General features: G+C 32.6%; 1 long non-coding RNA gene across 2 annotated transcripts; it reads right to left on the minus strand.

Annotated features, from left to right (window-relative positions):
- Positions 1-3,087: 3,087 nt before the first annotated feature.
- On the minus strand, positions 3,088-5,788 carry LOC141687463 (uncharacterized). 2 transcript variants are annotated; one of them, XR_012561030.1, is made up of 3 exons: positions 5,746-5,788; positions 3,967-3,998; positions 3,088-3,740 (listed from the first exon to the last, which is right to left on the minus strand). It is a non-coding gene; the product is annotated as an uncharacterized LOC141687463 (long non-coding RNA). The 2 variants fall into 2 exon arrangements; XR_012561029.1 differs by lacking the exon at positions 5,746-5,788 and having other exon boundaries at positions 3,094-3,570; positions 3,683-3,740; positions 3,967-4,000.
- Between the last annotated feature and the right edge of the window lie 329 nt (positions 5,789-6,117).

Here is a 6,117-nt window from a genome sequence, read left to right on the forward strand (position 1 = left end):
TTATTCTAAAAACTCAAAATTGGAATTAGTTGGTTATGCAGATGCAGGATATCGGTCTGATCCACACAAAGAAAGATCACAAACATGTTATATATTTACATATGACGAGACTGCAATATCTTGGCGCTCAACAAAACAGACTCTTGCAGCAACTTCTTCAAATCATGCTGAATTATTGGCCCTTCATGAAGCAAGTCGAGAATGTGTATGACTGAGGTCTCTTATTCACCATATTCGAGATTCATTCATGTGAAAATCCAGCAGATTTGTTTACAAAATCACTTCCTACATCTTCGTTCGAGAAATTGGTGCACAAAATTGGAATGCGCAAACTTCGAGATCTATGTTGATATTCATAGTCATGCCAAAATGAGGGGGAGATATTTGTTACACGAGCAACACATGTACTCTTTTTCCTTCAATAGGGTTTTTCCTATTAAGGTTTTAATGAGGCATGTAGTTGTAAGAGTCATCTAAGGGGGAGTGTTATGATATTATTGTATAACTCTTAACTTTCTAAATGTCCTTTGACCTTTCACATTTACCCCATTAATTGACACAAACTCTTGGCTTTTCACTTCTCAAGTAACCTATGTTTTAGAAGCCTATAAAAGGCTTGCATATACATTATCTTTTGATATCAATATACATGAAATCTTAAGTTCTTTCTTACTCTCTCTATTTTTATATTATATAACATAAATATCCGTTTTTACAAATGATTTACTATGTTTGCCGACAATATCTTAATCTACTTATCTCAAATTTATATTCTTCATCCATGTTGGATCAACTGTTGATCGATCGTCAACCGTAGCGGATAGAATTTTACTTAAAAACGAGTAAATGCAAACATCGAATATAAGAAATATATCACAAAGATAATTAATAAAATTAGTTTTAAGACTGTTGTTTTTTAATTTGTAGAACGCATCTGGACTCCAACACTGACTTCTCTAACAACTGTTGTTCATTCAATCAATTCAATCACATTAACTGTATCAAAATGCTCGCAACTAAAATGCATTTACTGCATTAACAATAGCAAAAAGCTCGCAAAGAAAAATATTTGGCTGATAATGATGACTGCAAGTTAGACGTAGTCTTCACACAACACCCTCATTAAACCCATTGCGCCCTCTCACTCCAAGCATCTAGTACGTCAGTGACTTTGACCATAATTGTGTAAGAAAATATGCATGAACTTATCGACCTTCTCCTATCGGTTATTCTTTCCTTTGTGTAAAACTGGTTTCTACTGGGAACATTGTCCCATTTCGCTATGAAGTGTGCTTAAGAAATATAAAATATGAGCATCTTACATATCAGTTTCGAAGTCAAGAAGCCTCAAGCTTAATTAATATCCAATCATCATGCCCGTATATAAACGAGCTATAATTTTGGCCGAGTGTACACTAAGGCCATGTTTGTTTCATGGGATTATAATCCCGGGATAATAATCCGGGAATAAGTAATCCCATCAAAATTAGTCCTATAAATTAAATAATCCTATCCTAAATTTGTTTGGAAGGATTAAGTGTAGAATTGAAATATAATCCTTTAAAACTTTATCTATGTTTGTTTTGTGAGATAGTACTTAAGATTGGAATATAGTCATTTAAATTTTCCAATCTTATGTTTGTTTCATATGGGATAACAATGAGAGGCATTATAATCTTTTAAAAATTGACTTATAGGAGGGGATAAAACAATACCCCCTCCCACCAATCATTAGATGTGATTATAGTCCTATCATCTACTCCAACAAAACAAACATGAGATAAGATAATTTAAAGGATTATAATCATTGGATAACTCTTCACTAATTTTTTACAAAACAAACATGGGATTGAAAAATTTAAAGAATTATAATCATATCCCTGCTTACTATCATTAAACAAACATGGCCTAAGTGCTAATGATTGCCTAGCTCGTTCAGCTCCCTGTGAAATTTCACAGGTTATTTGACAACAAAGTAGTATCGGCAACTCGTCTCATTGCTTTGAAGGCTAGCCATCACAATTCACATATCCTTAAAATTGCATGCCTAGAGCAAGTCCAACATCTTTTTAAATGACCTCAGTGGTGCCTAAAATCAAGTTCAACAATATCCTACTAAATCCCCTATAAATCTAACAAAATATAGTGTCCTAGTGATATAAGACAATTTTGTGATAAATCAACTCCAACAACATGCCTTATATATGTGCCTTATTATTAAAATAATAATATATATTTTAAATTATAAAGAGGGAAAAGAAATGATGAGAGGAGAGAGATTGAGAGGTGAGAGATGTGTAAAAAGGGAGGGAAATAATTTTTTTATTGAAAAAAATAAGATAGGGCAAGATTAGTGGTGCCTTAAAAAAGAGGCACATGATCAATGTCCCAGTAAGACAGCAATAGCAATAGGACATTGTTGGAGTACTTATTTATTCAACATGCATCAAATTTTAACTTAAGACAATTTAGGGTATTTTTGGACTTGCTCTTAAATTACTAAGACATCACCTTTGCCTTATCTTTACAGAACTATTAGCCTTCCCTTATTTCACTTATATTAATAAAGTATTCATTTCTCACTCTTTCTTCCACTTTTTTCTCTCTCTTTCTTCCACTTTTTTCATATATTTTCAAATGTGTTATTATAATAGCGATAAGGGATGGGTTTAAATATCATTGTTGGAGTTAAAACATAAAATTATGGCATAACTTACTGAGAGTTGATATTTATAATATTTATAAGGAAACTACTAGCATATTGTTGGACTTGCTTAACAATTAAGTTTAAACCTATAAAAAGATTTTATGGGGAAATAAAAAATAGAAAATTTAATTCCAATTAGTTTACCCTTTTGTTCATCTTAATTCCAATTAGTTACCCTTTCTATACTTTCTTCTTCCATTCAAAGCTTATTATTATACATATTCTTCGCCTATCTTGGCTACTATCGGGCAACTATTATAAATTTTTTCCCAAACCAAGTTCTGACGGAAAAAAAACTTCCCTTTACTCAACTCCTTAAACAACCAGCCCAAATCACCCTGACTTAAAATAAAAGTAAAATCACCAAGTGACTTAAAATAAAAGTAAAATCACCAAGTTCCGCTTCAAAGTTCATCCTCTATAATTTATGTTGGGAAAAGAGTAATCATCCCTACCGGCCTAAGAAGCAAGGATACGGGTATGGGAATGAGGGTGCGTAGTGCGGGAATACATGAATTCGGTAAATAAAATAATATGGGGATTCGGGTGCGGGGGATACGGCACATATATTTATTATAAATATATATTTGATGTTATGAATGGTGAAATCTATTAACAAAACTAATAGTTTTATGCAAATTGTATCAAATACATGATATAAGCATCTATAACACGAAAATTTATACTAAAATTACTTATATATGTAGTATAAATATTAAAAAATATGTATTTTAGTTGAGAATTTTTGAGAATTTTGAACATCGGAGTGTCCCCAAGAATCCGAGTATCCGATACGGGGGTGCATGAAGATACGGGGATTCGTTGGGTGCCCGAAGAATCCCTGCTTCCTAGCTACCGACAATCTGGTAAAGAGGGTGAAGGAATAAAACCATAAAAGATATTAATAGCCAAATGAGATGTGCATCTCTAATTTCTATATCTTAATACATTACACATACTTAAAGGAAACACTACCATAATTTCTGACCGCAAAGTGTAGACAGTTATTCCATAATCTGTAGTAGAGCAAGAACTACCAAGCAGAAATCAATGATCAGTAGAAATGTTAGTAGAATTTGAAAATACAGCATGTGAGTTAAAACTCTTGGGAAAACACTGAAGACTGATTTGTTAGATATAAGGTTTTGCTAAGGGATATTTAGCAAAAAAAAAAGGTTTTGCCAAGGGACAAAGAATCCTCAAGTAAAGTAAATATGAGCATTTCAGAAGATAAAATTATATATGTTGCATAAACTAACCTCTATCACCCTGTATTGACCAGTTCATTTACCTAATTTACAACATAAAACAGCAAAACATTCAGTGATTTATCTAAATTACCAAGCCCTGTGATTGGAAAATAAATAAATGAAAGCAGCCTTGAGAGTTTCGAAGATTTGGGGAGACTGGAACATAAAATTGAATTGCTAAAAAGACACAAAGTTGACAGTACATATAACCCAAGTGGTTTCTCCTCTACACACCTACTAACTCTTAAAGTAGCCTTCCAAATTAAATAAGTTGTTGAATATTAGATTTTACATCAATATTAATAAGCAACTCAGGCTTCTCACTGGACAAGCCCGCTAAATCTCACTAATTTTGTCCTGGAAACATTTCATCACAAAGGATATGCTACATACTCTTTATATATCTAGAGATATAATTACAAAGGGATAGAGCATGTAACTGAAACAATGTGACTGCTAGTGTAGACTAATCTTCTACACATTTCGAAGCACTGTCCATTAAGCCGGCCTTTAGCACAGATGGAGATATAGAGTAAAGATACAAAATCATTATAGAATTTAAAAAAATACAAAATCATCACCCTATGAGTCATGGATTCATACAAATTTAACTCCATTTCCTCATCGAAGTAAAGTTCGAATCACACAAATGCAAGTTACGAATAAAAATGTAATACCAAAACTTTATCATTAACTACTAAGAAGTTGCAGCTATGAAATTCACGGAGTATGGCTTTAATATAGAGAGAACAGGTAAACAGACTGGTAGCATTCTTTGTTCTCCACTTTGAGTTATCTCATGGTATTAGAGGTGTTGATTATGCTATAGAGAATGATAATATTATACTGAGAACCCTGCAAAGATAATATAGCTATAGTATATAGAGAAAGAATTCTCTGATAAAAGCCACATATTCCAATACTACCAAACCTATATAGAAGAACATTACTCAATTTCACTGGTAAAACATATTCAAAACAACACAGCAACTTAGAATTTTCCTTTCAGCCTCTTAGACAGCGGCGAATCTAACTTGATGCATGGTGTGTCATGTGACACAGCATTATTGTCAGGGAAGAAGTTTTTTATTTTTTTTGACCAGCTTGTACAGATTAGGCTTGTCACTTGTGCCTTCATTCTCCATTTCTATTCTTGAACTACTGCCTAACAAGCTCTTTTCTACTATTCTAAGTACAATTTGTATTCCAGAATCATCTCATTTGTTGTTGTTGTTAGTATATAAGTTGTTTGTGAAATTGTCAAAGAGATATTATACTTTTCAATTTTATGTTTGTCATTTTGTTAATTTGTGATTAAATATGTGTATAACATGGCATTTTAGACTCAATAGAAATATTATATGTGAGTGATTTTTTGATTATTAATAAGTGACACACCGTTTATAAATTTCTATCCGTCACTGCTCTTAGATAATAAACACGTTGCACATATTAGCCGTATTTGCTACATTATCCTTTGAATACAATCTTATATGCTCATGTTATATGCTAAGTTGCTAATGCTTATCCACATGTAGGAAATTTGATATAGCATACATTTTGCAGAGCTCTGTAGCTAGCTGATCTAACTGCCATTCATTCCTTAGCTAGTTCGTACAGTTTGTAGGAAAGAACAAATTGTAGCATGACCCTATAGTATATATATATTAATGACAACCAAAAACAATCTACAACCATCAATCTTGCTTTAATAAATTAAATCCATGATAGAGCTTAATTGACAATATTATGATATAAAATGCACTAGTACAATATTGTAAAGTATACCTGAAATGAATAATAATTGAGAAATCTTGAAATCTAGCTAGAAGGCTTATCATTCTTGGAAGATAAATTGTTTTTAACAAGATTGTTGTATTCATCTAGCTCCTCGTAATAAATATCCCATACACAACGAACACATCCGCTGCCGCAACAATCCCCAGGTAACGGCTTCTCCGGCGGCGGTGGAATCTCTACTACTTTCTCCTTAACACCAACATTGTTATTGTTATCCGACGTTGTTTTGTCAGATTGACTATTGTTTTTTTCTTTTTCGGACATGATCGAATGAGAGGAAATCTTGTTGTTGCTGATACAAAAGAATTTTGGGAATCGTGAAATATTAGGAATTTGATTGGTTGTGATTCGACGGATGTT

The sequence above is a fragment of the Apium graveolens genome, chromosome 9 (genome assembly GCF_009905375.1).
Source record: "Apium graveolens cultivar Ventura chromosome 9, ASM990537v1, whole genome shotgun sequence".
Classification (NCBI taxonomy): domain Eukaryota; kingdom Viridiplantae; phylum Streptophyta; class Magnoliopsida; order Apiales; family Apiaceae; genus Apium; species Apium graveolens.